The following is a 20422-nucleotide window of genomic DNA, read 5'->3' as shown; positions in this document are numbered from 1 at the left end:
CTCTGTATCTCGTCTGCCTGACGCATATTTGATTCACACAGCCAGTTAGCAACGTGGCTCCAGATATGGCAATGTATGTTGGTTGGTCCACCTCTTTAGTGTAGACTGAACTACTTCGAAATCTACCTTATGAATTGTTGCTACATTCTGGTCCCTGCTGAATAAATTTGAGTGACTTTAGTGATCACTTTGTTTTCCTGTAGCACCAACAGCAGATCAAAGTTTTCTCTTATTCAGTAAAACATCTCAACATCTGTAAGATGGTATACATACATATATTCATGGTTTCCAGACTAGTAATGGCTTTTCCCCTGACTTCTAGTGCCACCTGCAGGTTGACATTTCAGCTCAGAGTAAAATATCTGGACAACTATACGATGGATTGCAGGAAATTTGGTAAATACATTCATGTCCTAATAAGGATGAATTGTAAAAACTTTGGTGATCCACTGATCTTTTATATAGCACCATCTTCAGGTCAACATTTCAGCTCACCCAATACTATGCATTATGACCAAATACCTGCAAATGTATTAATCAGCCTCAGCTGTAACCTACAGTACATTTTAGTATTTAAGTCATATTTAACATCAAATTCAAGTGTAGTGGGTTCTTTTTTAATAGCATCTGTCCAGTGATAATCATTTAACCCATTTCAAATATTCACTGAACCAGGTTCAGCTCTCAACAGAGGCTGAGGAGGGAGAAACTCACTCAGCAGAACAAATTCTGCTAATAGAAGAAAAAAAAGAGCTGCCTCAATGCTGTGTGTGTGTGTATGTCTTTATGTGTGTGAGTTTATGCGTGATTTCATACAAGAGAATGTGCACCAGTGTTTGTCTGTGTGCACATTTGACCGTGCAGAACCACGATTGCATGCGCCAATGTTACCGGCAGCTAGTTGTGTTGCAGCAGAAAGCAGAGAGAGTCTGTGGGGGAGAGATAAGAGCAACGAGGCTGCTCCAAGGACTCGCTCTACCAGCACTACGCCAGACCCAAGTTAGACAAACCTCCTTTGATGCGAGCACAGAGTAATCTCCCCCTCTGTTCGCTGCGGAGAGATGCTATGCTGTAGTGATGTCGAGGCCCAGATACGATGGGGCTGCTGCCTGCCACTGGGGGCTTCTACTGTTCAACATCGTACAGTGATGGGCCTCGGGTGAGCAGAGGACAGAAAATTTCAGTTTGATGTGGTATAAATACTTTTTCGAAAGGTTTCATTGGAGTTACTCTGTGTCAGTTTCACTCTGACACGGTCTAAATGCTGCTTCAGGGAAGTTCATTAGTATTGTTTTCAGTGGAGAATTTCAGTGTAACATAGTCTAAATGCGGTTTCACAGACATTTCCACGTTGCCAACAAGAAAACGTTTCTGGGGAAAATGGCAGAAATCTCCTCCTGTGTAACATCACCTGCCAGTAGGAGAGGAAGAGAATTGGTTCTTTCTTGCACTGCACATTTAAGAAAAAAATAAGCCCTTTTTCTCTTCATTCTCTTTTCTAATCACATTCTACCTGGGTTTCTCAGTCTGAGTATTTACATGTTGCCTTTTATCATTACTTTGTCCACCTCTCACAGATACGTGTGAATGAATAGACCAAAATTACAAGATGGCAGCCAGCCTTTATCTTGTGCAAATCATCCTCCTTATCTCCATCTCGCATACATTTATTCACATACACACTATCTTTGTCTTCTCTTTTCTCAGTCTCTGTACACTGTTTTTTTTTTCTTTCACAAGATGCTGCTGGGATTTATTTTTTATCTTATTGGTCACAGTCTGCACAGAGAAGGGAAGACATTAGGATGGAGAGAGAGCAGGAAGAGGGATAATTCCCTCATTTAATTGGTTTCAAACTTTTCCTCCCCTGGAGGAGCTGCTTGCTTCCTACACTGTTGTGGCCAAAACATGGACATTGATGCTAAACCCATTAAATTTCACTGTAATTGGTCAAGCTATGAGCTCAAGTTAACAAAGCTTTCACAGTTGATTGGCATTCTCTGCAGCAGTGGTCTCAAATCCCTGTCATTTCACCAGGATAAAGTAGTTAGCTTTAGACTTTTAATTTCCCCGTCATTTATTCAGCTTCTCTTACTGAAGCCACAGGAAGTAAATGAGAGCAGGACACCCGCACTGAAACATGAGTGGTAATACGAGGAGATTCATGTTCCTATGCCTGCTGTATGTATTCTTAACAAGAGAACAGAAAGAAGAATACTAAATTACAAACTTTGGCACTTTAATTTACATTTAAGTTTAAGCTAATGGATACTTTGTTATTATTTTGGATATTATTGTATTTTAACATAGTATGCTTATTTGACTCTTGAATTGTAAACAGTTGAGCCCACCAAGCATGCTTCCAACAACATTTGTTGCAATGGTATAAAGTTAAAATTTCTTATTGCTTAAGGATAAACACCAAGGTTATAGTTATGATTCTACATGTAACTATTTTATCGAAACAATATCCAAAAAAATTTTGGTTTTTAAAAACAGCACAGTTTCAAGGAGCTATTTTCCTACATTTCGTTAATTTAATTTACATAATATAAATGACTCTTTGTTTCTGTGTTTGGTGATGTTATTATATTAACTCATTTTCCTCAACTTACGTTATAAACTTTTAAATCTACAGGCTGCAGCTACTATGGTCTTTCAAAGTTCAAAGAAGTCCCTTAGTAGGGACTTCTTTGAACTCTAATTTTAATTCAGGTTGTTTTTAAAGAGGACAGTAGAACAGACACAGAAGCTGTTGTGATTGACGTGCTGAAATCAAATGAATGTCAAGTTGAATATTCAACCTTCTTTTATCACTGTTTTGGTCGCTGAGATTGAAAAATCTTGCTTCTGCGATATCTGTATCATCTTGTTTATTTTAACTGAATGCGTGTACAAACTTCAGTCTCACGCAATAAAGGCAGATTAGTTACTCATACACCCAGCATTCCAGCCTGCAAACCCTTACAATCCCCCAATAAACATTAACAGTAGGGCACACTACTTGCATAGACACTAAATGCTGTTATTGGAAATTGTGACGTTCAGAATCATCCAGTATACTGGGCTGTCTTTAGTGGTTAGTGTTTCTTCTACAGTGGTGTTATCAGAAGTTGTTTGCTGTGAAGAAGGAAATCATGTTGTTGAGCAGTGAGACTAAATCATACATGAAAGTGCTGTAAAACCAAAACAATTAGCTAAAAGAGGCTATTAAATTAGGTGATTATCCTCTTTGGTTTTGTCACTTGAGTAACCCTCTTTCACACATGTATCCATTTGATTCCCTGTTGAAACAACAAATTATTAAGTGATGCAGGGTTTATTTTTTGGCCCCGATCATTCACAGAATTTTCTGTAATACAAATTAGTGAGAAAAAGAGACTTGGAGAAACAGATCTGAAGACATCAGGGGACACAGATGTGTTGCATAGTCATTACAGTAAACGATGGTGAAAGCACAGTTGCAGTCGCAGAGAGAAAATACAGGGGAACATAGTCATGTCAGGGTGTATTATAGAGACCCAGAGCTGGGATGATGACGCACAGTGTGAGAGACCGGCTCAATCACTGAATGTGATTGAAGTACCATGTGTGGTACTCCAAAGTATGGCCCTCGTGATGCATTGCCCACTCCTCATTTTACCTCCTTGGCCAACTCTATGATGTTTCACGACCAGTCACCTGCTACCCACTGCCGGTCTGGACGTCAGTACCAGTTAGGCTGGCGAATAAAATAATAATTTGGCAGTTTATTTGTGGATGTTTGGGAAACGTCTGCTGAGACTTGCTATGTTTCAGGTGTGTGTATGCTCAAATGTTTTAGGATGCATGTGCTTGCTTGTGTTTGAAGGAGTGTGTGAAAGTGTTTGTCTGCCTCTGTGTATCCATGTACTCTTTTCTGTTTGTGTGCTCATGTGTTTTTATGTGTGTTTAAGAAAGAGAGGGGTTAGGGAGAAGTCACTGAGTCAATGCATAACCTTGTCTAACCAACTGGGTATCAAACTCATGACAACTAAAACTTTTTCAGCCCTGAAGCCTATTTATACACCCATACAAGCCTCTTTGATGTCGGCACTTAAAAGCACCACTAACTCACCCTGGAGGAAGAGCCTGGCACACAGAGGATGCTCTGGATGTCTCAGCCTGTGTATGTATGTGTGAGAATATGTGCATGTGTGCGCGAATGTAAGTGTGTATGTGCATGCTCGCTAGCCGTGTTTAGCTTCTTGATGACTAACCATTTTTTAACTGTGATATTTCTAGACTTTACACCTCTCCTCCCTTTTATGTCCATCTGCTCCAACTTCTGAACGTCTGCAGTCTTTGTTTTGGGGAGAGATGTTTTAATAAGCTTTCACGCATTGAAATTTGCCAGGACATTTTAGAATCTCAGTTTAAAAAAAAAAGAATTACTCTTAAAGTCTAATCCTGAACTGCAATTTGTGCGATTGTTGAGTAGATACACTGAACATGGGTCTTTTCTGTCAATAAGCCACTGATCTGACATTGTATTTCTCAGACTGCCTTAGTCTTCTTGACTATTTGGCACATCCTTGGCATCACACCATTTCAATTATCTTTTGCCTTCAGTTTCTTTGGAGTAATCTTTTAATCTTACTACCCACCTTAGTCCCAGTCTGGTCTTTGAAAACCAATTAGCATTTATTTCTCTCTTTAATGTCTATCAAATATTGAATCTTTTCTTTGGTTTTTATGCTGTTTTCCTGTCTTGCAGCAGCCTACTGCTGAGCAGAAGCCTGTTAACAGTATTATTCTCTGACATTTAAAAAAATATTTTATTTTGAATACCAGGATTCAACTTCCATTCTAAGTATTTGTTGCACATGTCACCTGCATTTAAGAACATAGCTCAGTTCACCTGAATTTTACCTTTCTTTCACTTCAGCTGGAGTGATCCTGATTTAACGTTTAAAGGAAGATGGCTGGTTAGGGTAAAATAAAAATTCATGTCCTGGCACCACACCTAGAAAGTCTGTCTCTGTCCGACTCAATGCTTGGCTGCCTCTGAGCAATATCTGCCTGATTGCTCTCTCTCTCTCTCTCTCTCTCTCTCTCTCTCTCTCTCTCTCTCTCTCTCTCTCTCTCTCAGATCAGTGCTGCTTACAGCCAGCGATAGAGAGGAACTGTGAAAAGCTCATGCAGAGAGCAACCACAGGAAATGCCAGCAAGAGAATGACTGAAACAAGGAAAGTGTGTCAGCGCATTTGTGCGTGACTTATTGTGTGTGCGTGTACATGCAACTGTGTGAGTTGAATTAGGTGAGTGCATGTGTGTGTATTACATGTCATTCTCCTCTCTCCCCAGTTTTCTACCTGTCTGATTATCTTCACTTGAATAGATAAGACCATCAGCCTGACAGTGTTAAAATGCATGGCATGAACTGTGGGAAACCTTGTTGTTATAGTCATAATGGGGCTGCTATAAATATGCGACAACTTCCATCAAATTGCACAAGCTTGCTCGCACACACACACACGCACGCACATGCACACACACACACACACACACACACACACACACACACACACACACACACACACACACACACACACACACACACACACACACACACACAACCACACACACACTCCAAATATAGAACACACTTAAATTTAAGTGTGACATTTGGACAAGGCATTTCAGAGCCAAACATGAAATCCATTTTAAGACGTATGTGCACACCTGCCATGATATCACTGAAGTGGTTGTCCCAAGTCAGGATGCACATAAGTCGCATGCAGGTGACATATTATAGTCATTTCAATACTTTAAATATAGAAGTTTAAACCCTTAAATGCTGTAGGAGAGGAAATGGAGAGTTCTGCTCTCTGCCAATGATATTTAGCATTAATGGATAATAAAACACTACACACACTGAGCACACACACACACACACACACACACACACACACACACACACACACACACACACACACACACACACACACACACACACACACACACACACACACACACACACACACACACACTGAGCACACTTCAGTGGCTCCTGAGAGGAACAGTTGTGCAGTTTTATCAACCCTGAAATGGGAAGCGGTTTGTGGTATTAAAATAAATATGTGACTGTGCCAAGCAAGCAGAGGCAAAAAGGGTGTTGGTCAGGAGGAAGAGAGCAGAAAGGATAGTCCTTCAGGCGAACAGGGTCCCTATAATCCTAATCAACTCTACCATGTAACATTTTTCTGGTCCAGAGATGAGCCTTCCTTTGGCTGTTGCAACATTCACTAAAAGATGAAACGTATATAATCACAAGCAATACACACAATGCCAACCAGAAGACTGCTTCAATGTATAACATCAAGTACCTCACACCAATAACAAAAGAGGTTTTCCAAAAGATTTCATAAAAACATCCCAGCCTGACATGTTAAAAGTGTTCTTTTTAATATTCTCCTGGATAAGTAAGTGATAATATATTGAAATCAAATTATTTCACCTTTGTTGTTGATTGTTGTTGATAAAACCTAACTGTGTCCAAAGTCAGTATCTTGTTCACTAATTCACTATTCCGGATATACAACAATCGATACTTATTAGTTTACTTTGAGCAGTAAATTGACATTTGGTCATATATACATTAGTGCAATACTTTCACACGTTGAATTAAAACCAGGACAGAGAATTTAATGCACTATACAGTTAATAAAGATGGATTTCGGACCTAGTCCATGAGTTTTTGCTGCTGTTGCTAGAGATAAGATGATAGATGTAGGCGCCAATCAGGAATGCAGCAAATGCAGAACACTATATTGTTACAATTAGGAAGAAATGACTGCACCACAGTGGCTGAATTTATCCAAAATTGACCAAAGATCTCAAATAGAAAGCCATGAAATCAATTGTTGTCAATGTAGCCACGCGGAAAATGATTTATCGCCAATGTGTGCAAGCATTCCCATGGCACTTTGCTTATCTATAAAGAAAAAAAGAATAATACATTATTTATAAATAAAGAAAAAAAGGTGTGCCCATGTTTCAAAAATATATGCATGAAATTATTTGACTGCAGGTACAAGAGGCCAAATATTGACGTCCTATTAAAATTTTTCTACCAAAGTGAAATAAGACTTTAATTTATTTATATTTTCCCTGAATGAAACACGTAAAATAAGAACATGTCTATGTCTAACAAGTATTCAAATCTGACACACAGATTTGTAACAGAAGTACTGAAAAGACACCAGTTGAGTGCCCAAAAGGTTTTAAAACAAATGCTTGTTTTAAGAGCGATGAAAAAAGGCTGCTGCAGGTTGTACCATCAAAGTGTGACCACAGGTGAAGAAATGGGGGCTGGTACATGATTATTTTTAATGAGCTCCAGCCATTATGTTTCTGCATGTATAATTATAGGGAATAATGCCAGTGAACTGTGTGGTTACCTCCCACTGTGTGTCCCTGTGTAGCCAGTCCCTGTGCTTTCACATCTGGCTAGAGCTTTGAAGTGTTGAAGTGGCAGGTGTGCCATCTACATGCCACTAACACACACACACACACACTCTCACACACACACACACACACACACACACACACACACACACACACACACACACACACACACACACACACACACACACACACACACACACACACACACACACACACACACACACACACACACACACACACACACACACACAGAGGGAGGCATAGCCCTTTGTTAGCAGGTACAAAGAACATACACATTGTCGTTTTGGTGTTCAGGGACTGTTTTTGATAAAGCATAATCAGATTCACACATCTTAGGTTACTGAGGCTTTAATGAGCAAAAGAAAACAAGCTCAAAACCCACACGGTTGTCAGACGCAAATCATCTGGGAAGAGCGTTGACTTGACTCATGTGTGAAAGACCTGATCTAACACTATTTCCCCTCCCAGTGGCATGGCAGAATTGTACTTCACATGAAAAGAAGGGATTTACACACATGCGAGTACACCCACACACATGCAAAAAGTGCCCTAAAAATATGTGCAAGTGAGCCAAAGCGGCAGTAGAATAAGTCAAATAATTAAAAAGAAGTCATTTTCAGCTGTCACAAGTCCACACATCAGCTTGTATGTCTTGTTTTGGAGGTTGCAATGAGCCAACAAGTTTGACAAAACTACTTGGCTATTTTTCCCCTTCTCTGGGGACGCATAAATGTGATTCCCAAAAAGAATTTGCCAGCTAATATGTAGATTTTTCCAACACAGTATGTTGTTTTTTAATCCCATTAACACAAAAAAGGAAAATAACACAGCAGAAATTCTTGGAAAAACAACACCTATGAGGAAGAAGGACTCAAATCCTTTACTTTAGGAAAAGGACAAACAAAAGTATAGAATCCTTCCAGGGATTACTCCACTACTTTTCGGGTCCATATTTTAAAAAAAGTAATACACGACAGGGATCACACTAACACTACATACACTAAACATAGTGTATTGATATTGATATGAAGTTCACACACAGAAAGCACTCTAAGAAACAGTGATGCTGTTTTAAAAATAACGACAGTGTAATTATTTGTCTGCTTTTCTTTTGGTGTGTGTATGTGTGTGAATGAGGGGAAGGATGGGGCTCCAGCAACAGAGTAATTAACAGAAGAAAGTCTTTGATCTTAATGAGCTTTTTCTACACTTGTCAGTGCGTGAGGGGTATATGTGAGAGGCCGTGTGTGCATACAGTCTTTTAAAAAACATAAAAGTCCCCTAAAATAACCCAGTCTGAAATGAAAAGTAAACTCCATTTCTGTGCAAAACAGCAGGGAAGTTTGATCTCCGCCTGCTCCGGTGACTTTCTGCTATACGATCACAGATTACATGTCACTTCTTTGGAATAACAGATCTTAAAAAAACCCAGTATTTCTTCCCAACTTTGTGATTAATTGACTGGAAGATAATTTGAATGCTGAACAGTGACAGCAGGAGTCCACTCCATTGAGCGGTGAGATTGATGCATCTAAACAACACCAACAAACATAGCCTGCAATCACTCCAGAGGGGATGCTCCACTGAGAACATCATTAATGACTCGGTGTTGCCTGCTAAATCAAAGAGGTTTCCCGGCTTTGATAAGAGAGGCTGATGCCGACCAGGGTGGGAGAATCTTCCAATGATGAACCGAAATGTTTTCTGGTCTGAATGAACATGAATTAAACGTGAAAATGAATTAAATAAAATGACCCAAAAAAATGAGGAGCTAAGGTTTTATGTAATCATCACGGAAATAACAGAACTGGACGGAATTGCTGGTTGAAGCAAGATGATAGACAAAACTAAGTTATCAAATAGAATACAGTAAGATTGGAAATATACTGTACAATACTATCAAACCAATTTTTTTTTCTGATGTGGCAGGTCAATATAATTTATGTGCTTACCAAAACTGTCACAAATCAAATAATAGACAAATAAATCATTTTTTTGATGGGACAATGCTATGGTTTTTTATTTAAAACGTTGTGAAGTGCTATGAAAAACAAAACAATGCAAAAAAAACAAAACTTGGTGGTTCTATGTCATTTTGAGGCACTCACTAAAAGACATGAACTCTTTCTTCTTGGGAGAAACACTGCACTACTTTCTGCTTATTTAAATGGCCACTTTTCACTGCAGGAACCTTTCCTGGAACATTTTCAGAAACTCAGGAACTTGACCGCAGTAATCTTGGTCTTAGATCGTGTCCTGGTACTTTCTAATGGCTCAGAAACTATCAAGGTGGAGTCTATTTTTGAAAGAAAGACAACAACAAAACTAAGGAAGGAAGGAAGGAAGGAAGGAAGGAAGGAAAAAAGGGAAGGAAGGAAGGAAAGCAACAGTTACACACTGTGTAATCAAATTTAAATTCCTTGGCATATATCCCACACACATATACCAGCATATACACAGTTATAGAAAAAAGAAGAAAACATATATTGACAGACACAAGTTGTAGGAACACATATTATGCTTACTCTATAAATGTATTCTTACATTCACAAAATGACAAATAAATGACCATGTTGTTCATCAGCAGTGCGTCCACCTACATGAAATTATTATATTTGAGCAGGGTAACCATACTTCACTGTGTCCTGCTGTGGTGTATAAAACCACATGCAATAAATTATTGACAATTAATGTGAGTTTGTTTGGTTGCATGGGTGTTGCCAAATAACTCATACTGAAATCTGAAGGCATAAAACTATGTATCTAAGAATACGATTTAAAATGCTAATATGCCAAACAGAAACTTGACTTTTATTTGTAAATTCTGGAGTCATAGTTAGGAAGGAGTTTGATTAAAACCTGTTTAGAAATCTTTCTGTTTGTCTGATGAATACAGTATGGGCAAGGTACCTCATTCTAATCGTCTTCTGCATAGTGAGTCAGTTCAGGCAGTACTAACTTCTGCAAACTTTGAGTTGTTAGACACGTTAGAATACTTTGGAAATGCAGAGATGTCACTGGGTAAATTAACAAATATTCCCCTACTTTCTGAAAACTTGACCTTTTTAGAGCACAGTCTGTTTTTCTGTTTGTGGGACACAGACGAAAGGTGTCTTAATCAAAGTTGAGCATTTGGTCCGGGCTGCATCTGACAGCTTCAGACAGTTTCTCATTACTGAGCTGGCATTTAGCATTTAGTCATTTTAACATTCACCTCCACTCTTGTCTGCTGACTCAGAGCACAGTCTGTGCCTTGCTACTCCAAAACACACCCAAACACACTCTACAGTGGGACATTAACAAGGTTTGAAAACACTTAATGAAACAGTAAAAGCTGACTAATAGACTGATTAAGAGTGATAAAGAGAACTACACATATATATGAAGACGGACTGACAAACGTCTTTTGCTTGGTGTTATTTTTAAGTTAAATCATTGTGTTGCGGCTTTTGTCTCTCAGTTTTGGTATTCATACAGCACACACTTGCTTCCTTATAGTGCTGTAAAAAACTCTGTCATATTCTTTCCTAACCCTGCATTCACACAGCAAGTAACATAACCAGCAAGTCACTGGAAAACTATAAATGTCATTTAGAGCTGAGTAACTTGGTGGGTGTATGGATGTCACACAAACCCTTCAAAAGACAAAAGGTTGGCCACAACTTAACTTCTCTGAATCAATGGGCTGTCAACAGCCAATCAAATTCTCACACTACGCTGTAACCCCATCACTGTAATTTTGTTTCATGGACAATGGTGGGTGAAAAATGGACGAGAAGCTGATTACAACCATTCAAGGCTTCCCAGTTCTCTACTACTTTGATTTGAAAGGCTAGAGAAATAAAATTATGCTTGGAGAATGGCTGCATCCATCATTGAGGTCAATGTCAAAGCATAACTCGAGTATGATTGAACATTTTTGCTTATTTCCTACTTTGTCCACCAGCTTTGCATCAAGACACAGTGCTTACTCTACATCGCATTTGGAGATCTCTTGTGTTGTTTTAAGCACTGGTGGGATACAGTCCAGGAAGTCTTAATTAACTGTAACAGATCTGTGTGTTTAAAGGCTTATCAGACAGCAAAACACTGTACAGCAGTTTATGATGCTGAAAGCCAGAATATCACCACGCTGGACAGTTATCATGGGTGCAATCAGCTTATTGTGGCGTGATAATCGTGAGGTAAACAGTAGAAATATGGCATTTATGTGACAAAATTATCGTCCAGGAAAGTGTGCTTGTATAAGCATGTGATTGGCCAACACCATGCCTTGTTGGATGAACTTGCAATGGCAAAGGTTGGGCCAGTTTATCTTGTGTGTTCTATACAGGAATCCTCTGGCTTTCCAGCGCTGCTGTGTAAATAGACTGACCTCTTTTTTTTGAAAAAGCAGGGCTGACTTGTTGGATTCAGCATTTTTGGAGCTAGAACCATACTAGGGATACCCATGCCATTTTTTAAGGTGATTTATTTTGGTGAGGTAACATTTGTCAAACAGAATTCAGCAGAACATCTTCCCTTATTGCATCACCTTGTCTCATTCAGTGTTCTGACATGAGCATACTAATATGAATCATTCAAAGGTTTAACTTGCCCATCTTCCTCTGCTGATGAAGATCATTTGATATGATAAAAAGCTCCAGAACAGCGACTGAATGGACCTTGTTGCAAGACTGTTTTCTCAACTGCTGTCTCCAATAAAGTCTGATAGCACGCAGATTGTCTGATCTTTTCATACAACCTTGCGAAATGCAATATCCGGAACAAATTTAAAACAGAGATCTCCAAACATGTACCACTGAGATGCATTTAATCCCAATTCTACACCACAGCAGCTAATTTCACCTCTGGTTTGCCAGGTGGGAAGAAAACATGAACAAATATAAACTGTCCAACTCTCTGTTCTGATCTCTTCCTACCTTCAAATGTCATGGTGACTCACTCTGGGTAGAGCTATCTCCCGTTGCACTGTTGTCGGTAACCCCTGCCTCTCTCAGGTGTAATTATTTGGTAAATCCCACAGTGCTATGGCTGTCAACTTGCCAGGTAATAGGACTTTTAAACGACTGCCACAAGCTACCTGTACTGCACATCCCGCTGCTACACAACACAGAATCAGGAGATTATCCCCTGGCGTACAGTGAATCCTTATCTCTACGTTGCAGTCAGGATTATTTTGCTCAGTGTTGTGGAGGCATCGGTAAGTTGATGATGTAATAGGAGCAAAACCTATCAAATCAAAAAATAGACCGGACACCTACTGGAACTCTATTTTACCGAATAACTCTCCAGTACACACAAGTTAGCTGCAATAACATTCGGCAGATTCAGTTATTTTGTTGGCATGACTCAGAAAACTGGCAGCACTGGATTCCTGAGGCAAGAAAAGCTTCTTCCATGGCAGCACATCAGGTACCACAGGTGACACAGAGACGTCCTTTTAATTTCTTCGGCAGCAATACACTGAATCAACTTGGACTGAAAAGACTGGTAGAACTGTTTCAATCCAATATGCATTACACGCACAGGAGAATTAGGGTATTTATCAACTTCTGTGGGCACATGTGCATTCTTGTGTGTATGTGTGTGTGTTGCACAGAGGGATTCTTGACTCCCAATAGATGTCATTATTTTCCACTTGCAAGCTCTCATCTCAGCATGAGTGCTGAGGTATTTTCATTATTCTGTCTGTGTTATTTTGTGTGCGTGCTCATGCACACATGATAAGTGTGTCATAGAGGGAGGCAGGGAGGGAAAGAGGCATGTCTTTGTGTGCGTTTGTGTGCGGGTGTATGCTTCAGAAAATGTGTGTCTCCCAAAAAGTTACAGACACTTTCTGGTGCTTTTTGGTTAGCTGAAACCTGCGGAAAGTCTAATTTCCTACTAAAATTCCTGCAACAAAGAAGCTATGGTGCATCAAGTGTCACAGCGTCAAGGGAATCGGTTCAAGTCACTGGCACAAACACAATCTTTCATCTCATTCAGGAGCAAGCTTTTGAATTAACTCTGTATGTGGCATGACTGTCTATCAGGCTGGCAGGCACAGGGCTCATGTGTTGGAGAGTTGGATGGTGTTAACCCCAGGAGAAAAGAGATGACACGATCAATTACATCAGCAAAAAGCTTGCAGGATGTGTTAAAAAGTGCTTTTGTGAGTGCTGCACCTGGATAAAGGCATTCAAGCGTTGCTGTGTTGCTGTCAGCACCACGTACAGCAGTGTCTGATCAGCACCACGGACAGCACCCTGCTCACTGCACCGTGACTTCAGGCCTTATCACTGAGTTCATCTGATGTTTGACCAATTAGTCCATGTAGACTTATTTAAGAGAAATTTAATGATCTCGACATTGGATCCAGGCTGGTGCAGAACCGCTGCGCCTGGAACTCAAATGATGTTAGTCTGACAATTGGGGCCAACTCAGGGGGTTGTCAGTTCTAATGCTAAAACTGTGGCTGAGTAGAAGGACTGTAACAAAAGCACGAAACCTGACCGAATCAAGCTGTGATGTGTTGACACTGACTTCTCGAAAGGAATGGAGTTTTGAAAATGTGTTAAATATATATTAAATTCACATTTCAATCAAAATGTCTTACGCTGTTGATAGCATACAGCAGAACTAAAAAATGACATTGAAAATGTATTTCTTGCTCTTTTGTTCAGGTTTTAGATTTCTATTTTTAGCCGTTATTTTATTGTGAACTATGTTAATATATTCTGTTGCTGTAATTGTATTCTCTGTTATTGCTTTTTTTCAAAATTCCTATTTCTTTATTTTAAATGATACACTATGTGATTCAATCTATACCGGTTTCTGCAGAGTTCACTCAGTTAAATTTAAGACATTTAATACCACATTGAGTATAATAGAATACCTGTTTCACAACTATTCACAATTAAAACCAATGGGGACAATATAGCCTATGTAGTCGTATCAAATATATGTATTTCTCAGCTTTATTCATACATGAATCCAATTAACATGACATGGACTGTAATTGACAGAAAAGGGATTGATGGATTAATCAATGAAAAATGACATATTTGAATGTGGATTTCAGCACATATTGTCAACTGTAAAAGCAACCCTTTGTTAAAAAATTGTTTAGTTAAAAGGTAAAATGTCTCTTAGATACAACTAATTTTATATCTTAGATTATTGCCTACAGTACGCAAGTGAAAATATTTAAGACTTTTTCCAATCGCAGTTCATTAATGCCTTTTTGGAGGAATGCAATGATTTACAAGACTTTGTAAGATCTATTTATACCCTGTATAAAGATAAACAAAAATCCATTCCTCTCCTAGTTATCACATTTTTCTTATTAGTAACAGTAAATGGAATTTGTTGCAATTCCTAGCAGACCAAACACATCCTGTGCTGTCCTTTCTGTCAGTTTTCATTTGAGTCTTTTGTATAACAGGTCTAATAGCTTAATAGTTTGTGCTAAAATTCATTCCCGCTCCCTGCCATACAAATTAAATTAAATTAAACTCTCTAGATTCATTTCAGTTAGAGTAATGTCAAATTAATTAGGTTCCCTGCTTTTCACAGCCTCATAATGTTTATGACAGTGTCGGTACTGACCATTTTCTATTAAAACATCTCTATAAGTCAATGAGTTGATAATTTTTGAGTTGAGTATTGACTTTCAAAAATCTTTTGAAAATATAAACTTAGACGTAAGGAAATAGAAACATACAGATGGGAAATGCCCTTTTACAATCTCCTTACTCTCTACTCTGTTCCTCGCCTCTTTAGTCGTGAAAACAGTGACTAATTTGATGCTGAATAACTCCCTGCAGCATTGAGTGAGATAGAAAGAGACGGAGACAATCAGACAGAGACTAAGAGAGACTGGGAGGGCAGAGAGATGAAGACAGCAGTCAGTGGAGAGAAAGGTAGAAAGTGAGACAAAAGAGAGAGGCAGACAGACAGAAAGAGAGAAATATAATGAGGACAGACAGAGCAGAATATTTCAACACTGAAATACTTCACACTTCACATAATATTTCATTCTTACCGTCAGATTCCTGGGTTTGAGATTCTACCCAGGGCGGACAGATTGACAGACTATTTTTCATCAGCCATGCTTTTCCTCTCCGGCTCCTGCAACAGTAAACCTCTCCCTAAATGACGGCCATAAATCCTCCTCAAATCCACATATATTTCTGCCATATTTCTGGCGACAGCTGATTATTTCTGCAGAGGTTAATGTGTGTGTTCACAACTACCAGTGTATTATTCTAAGTAACATAATTAAATACATGGAGTCATCATCGCTGTTGTGGTTGTGTGTGTCGATTCAATATGATAAAGAACAAAAGGCATCATTAGAAAACAAAATAAGTTTCCTAACCTGAAAAAAAATTAATCATTATTGCAAAAGGTCCCTTCTTGATAGAAGGTAATGTAAATGATTAGATGGGTCCAGCTCAATTGCCCCTCCATAGTAGCTAGTATAGTTACACCTGGCTGGCTTTCTATTGTCACAGTACATATATGCAGTTTACAGAGAACATAATATTCATAAGAATTGAACTTGTAAAAAAAGGTCTTTGATTCCGTCTGCCTGACTCAATGTGAATCGAGCAAAAAGCTGTCCCATGCAAAAAATCAACATACTCAGTTGATGATCCATGTAGGAAACCTTTGTTCACTTAGCCTGTAAAACCACAAACTGGTCCTTGGCCACACTTTAGAGCGAATAGACACACTGTTAAGTCCACTTCTGTGGACTATATGATAAAAATGAACCACCTTCAAAACTTTTTCCTTAAGATATGAATCACTTAATACTGTCAAAAAATATAATCAAATGTTGTTTCTCCCTGTTAAAGAGTTTTTCTTGTGCTGATGCGATGGTCCTTTGGACAAAGGATTTGGTACGTGTACAGACTGTAAAGCCCTCTGAGGCAAATGTTTGATTTGTGATTTTGGGCTATACAAAATTAATTGAATTGAATTGAATTAAATTATCATGATAAGCTGTTTTATATGACCTTTGCCCCTTATTCTACACTTGAGGCCACAACATCCCTGGAGTCTTCATTATACTGCTGGAAGAGCAGCAATAAGAAAAACTGTCTATATTTTATGTGATCTGGTTTTCTAACAGTTAATTGCCGATTTTCATTCTATATCCCCCGCTCTCTCTGAGGAGTGGTGAGCAGACCTTCTGACAGCGTCATGAAATTGTTTTGTGAAAAGGTAACCCTTCTGCAATACATAGGCTACACTTGAAAATACAGGTGCTATTAAAACATCAGTCATTCTCAAATTATCTGTGCAGCACAGTCTTACGTAGTTTGTTAAATAGTCATGAAATGCAATTTATTGTTTTCATTCAATGAACGCCTCAAATTGTCCATTTATTTAATGTTGCTCGGCACAACTTCTTTTTGGGGACAAAATTACCTTACAAAACAAAAGTTAGGTTTAGGCAACAAAACCACTTGTTTAGATTTGGGAAAAACATCATGATTGGGCTTAAAATAACTATGTTTGGTTAGGTTTAGGCAACAAAACCACTTTTTGAGGTTTAGGAAAACCGACACAAACACTTTTTGACACTCCTGTTTAGCGACACAAACGATGGACAATTTGTGTCCATGTACACAAAACCAATAGATTGCATTTCATGAGTATTTCACAACCTGCCATGATACTGGACTGATCTGTGATACCTTACAATTATTATTGTAAACAAAGGTCACCATGGCCCAGATGATTGGTAATCTGAGCCTTACAGCATTGATGCTATCACTGTTTCTCTAAATTAAGGCCATATTTCCCCCATAAACATGAAGCAGAAGCAACACCTCCTCACAATAAAGAAGATGTTGTCTTTTCAAACATATATTTTCTTTTTTACTTAACTGAGGAGGATAAACAGCTAGAAAGTGATTTTCCATCCGTCTTTCACTCCTCCTACCATCTGCCTTTGTGAAAAACTGAAGCGTTAGTTCTGTTTGTGCAGGAAGAACATTAATCTCTTCCTCGTTTGTGTCATGAACAATTTACAGCTCTAATTGAATTCAACCCAGCAAATAATGTTAAATATAGGTTAGCGTCTGATGGTGTCTGATAGTGTCTGATAGTCTTTCTGAACATGTTATCAGGTTAGAGTTGGTGCACTCACCTGTGCTCTCATTTTAGAAGACCAAATATTAGCCAGCTCTTGCACGTATAAAGCTGCCAGATTTGGCTAAGATGTCGGGTGTAGAGTTTGGCTGAGAAACAGCTCCAGCACTCAGCTGGTGTCAGCATATGGAGCAGGACCAATGAACCTGTGAAGAACCCAGGAGCACAGGATTTAAGCTGCTGTTGGTTTGTGGAATTTGTGGCTACCTGGTTGTACTAATGCATTGAAAAGCTTCACATCTTACAGTAGCTTAAATACTTTAAAGTCCAACTGAAATTATGTTTTTCACAAATTGATCTGATCTGTAAATCACATGTCCCCTGTTGTCCTTTGTGAAAAGATCAGACACAAAAAGAGCCGTTTATATATATTTATTAACCATTCGGAAAGCTGTCTATGTGAAAACAGAACTTGTTTTAGTCGTAAAGTACATTTTCTGTAAATGTAATTACTTTGTCTCCTGTTCTCCTGCTGGGATTCAGTTTGCCCCCTTGGCTGTCAATCAAACAGAAACAGCGCATTTGGCTCAGCAGGAGAGATGTATTTCTGACAAGACCTTTTAATGATAGGAATAACTCTTAACAATACATTTAAAATCACTTTAACATTAAAAGGGATGGACTAATTGTGATTGCAGCTGGACTTTAATGCAGTAATAAGCTCTTTAGTTTGTAACAATTTTAACTTAGCCATTGCTACAGACTTGTTAGTCATTACACTTTGAACATGTTTGCACTTTTCAAGAGTTCTCAAACTGCTGCGACCTTTAAAAAATGCAAAAACAGAAAACTTCTAGCTAAAGAAAAAAACACTCAGTGATCTAGAAAAGAACTGCACTTTGAACGAGGTGATGAACTATTTTAAAGGATAGACATGACTTATACACCTAAATATGTAAACTACATCTTGTTTTTAACCCAAATCATTATTTATTTTTTATTTCTTTAATGCAGTTGAACAGAATCAACCAAAACATGTGAGCTAACCCACTGGCTACGTCACGTAGCCAGTGGGTTAGCTCACATGTTCTCGATGTTCTGCGATGAGCTCATACGTCAATTACAGCTCATGATGCTGTCCCAACCAACAGTGTCGTTGTGGAAGCATTGCTCACACCCTCCAGTTCTATCTCAGGTAAACAGTGTTAGCTTTGTCAGCACGATAGACACATTTAGCACCGATAGCTATGAGTTGACATGTTGAGAGCCGTTGAGAGGCAATCGAAATGCTCACAATCTCGGATATTGCACCTTTAAAGTGTTTGTTATCTTGCATGGCAATGGAGTGTGGCACAGTGCAAAAGAAAACAACAGGGGACCCGCACTGCAACAATCAGTATGTCTCTAGTCACGCCCTTGACTGGGCTGGTTAGTATGGAGATTTGTTGCCGGAGGTTAAATGAGGAGAAGACTTTCCTTTTGGGAGAAAACCAGGCGTCTGCTCTTGCTTCTAACCATGTGAAATATTAACAAGGCCGGGGACTGTACAGCGTCTGCACAGCCCTGGCCTCTGCCTAATGTCAGGACAGAGGCATGAAAAGAGACTTTGTTCTAAAGAGGAAGAATATAAATAAGAAAAAGGAAAGCCAGAGACGAACCGAAGCTCCAAAGGCTGAAAAAAGCTAAAAGTGATTGAAATTCAAAGAAAGAAAATCTGTGAATCCGTATTTGATGACTCATGGCCGAACGGAGTCATCTGATAGATTCCTTTGATGACTCAAGTGTTAAACAGGTAATTAATGACTAATTGCATACAGATTACAATTTAAAGTAACCTTCTGAGCCCGACTGCTTGTGAGTCAGTCTGAGCTCAGCACTTAGATGAACTCCGACATGATGCAACAATCCTGCAATGGAGACACACACAGAGAAAAGTATGCAGACTACACTGCTAATGTATGCATGTGTAGTCTTTTTCATATTTTTAGTTATCATATGTTGGTCGTATTAATAAACCAGAAGGCTTTGACTTGATGTAGCACAAAGGCATGCCCCTCGAGAAGTTACAATGATGCTCATATCAGTAAAACATTAGGGCTTTTCAATCAATGCAAGTAGAGACCGGATTTTAAATTTGTACACTAACAAGAATACTTGACAATTTGTTTACTGAAGAATGACAAAAAGGGAAAAACAAAGATGGAGATAAGGGCGAGTAGGAGAGAAGAGGATATGAAATGCAACAAAGGATGCAAACTTCCATTATTCAAGTCCAACTTTGCCGTGATTGTAAGTGATTTTTTTCGTTCTTTTTAATCTTGACTTTTCAACACCCAAGTTGCAACAAAGCATCTCCCCACTTATATATCTGATATACCCTGTGAAGGGATGCCTGTACCTCTCTAGGGAGCAGCCTTTGACTTGAGAGCAGACGGATTCATTGGTACACGAGGAGACAGAGGCCAAATGAGGCAGGCTGATTGCTATTCTGAAACCTGGCGTTGTGCAGGGAGAAAGACAAAATCTGTACCCTGACAAAGGAGGAAGAAGTGAAGGGTGTGTGTGTGTGTGTGTGTGTGTGAGAGAAGGTGTTGAGAGAGGCCACAATTACTGAAGGGATACATTCTCATACTCTCAGTATCTCTCTCTCTCTCTCTCTCTCTCTCTCTCACACACACACACACACACACACACCCTCACAGACACACACATTGTGACAGAGCCATCTCTTCAAAGATGATTTAAAAAGATTAAAAGCGAAAACCAGATTCTTCTACCGACCTCGTTGCTATGGCAATACAAAATTTAATCTCTCTCTCTCTCTCTCTCTCTCTCTCTCTCTCTCTCTCTCTCTCTCTTTTTCTTTTGGTCAGATCATCAAATCAAC

Source organism: Anoplopoma fimbria, chromosome 8 (assembly GCF_027596085.1).
Source record: "Anoplopoma fimbria isolate UVic2021 breed Golden Eagle Sablefish chromosome 8, Afim_UVic_2022, whole genome shotgun sequence".
Taxonomy (NCBI): domain Eukaryota; kingdom Metazoa; phylum Chordata; class Actinopteri; order Perciformes; family Anoplopomatidae; genus Anoplopoma; species Anoplopoma fimbria.
The sequence above is the reverse complement of the archived record's forward strand: the minus strand, read 5'-3'. Positions refer to the sequence as shown.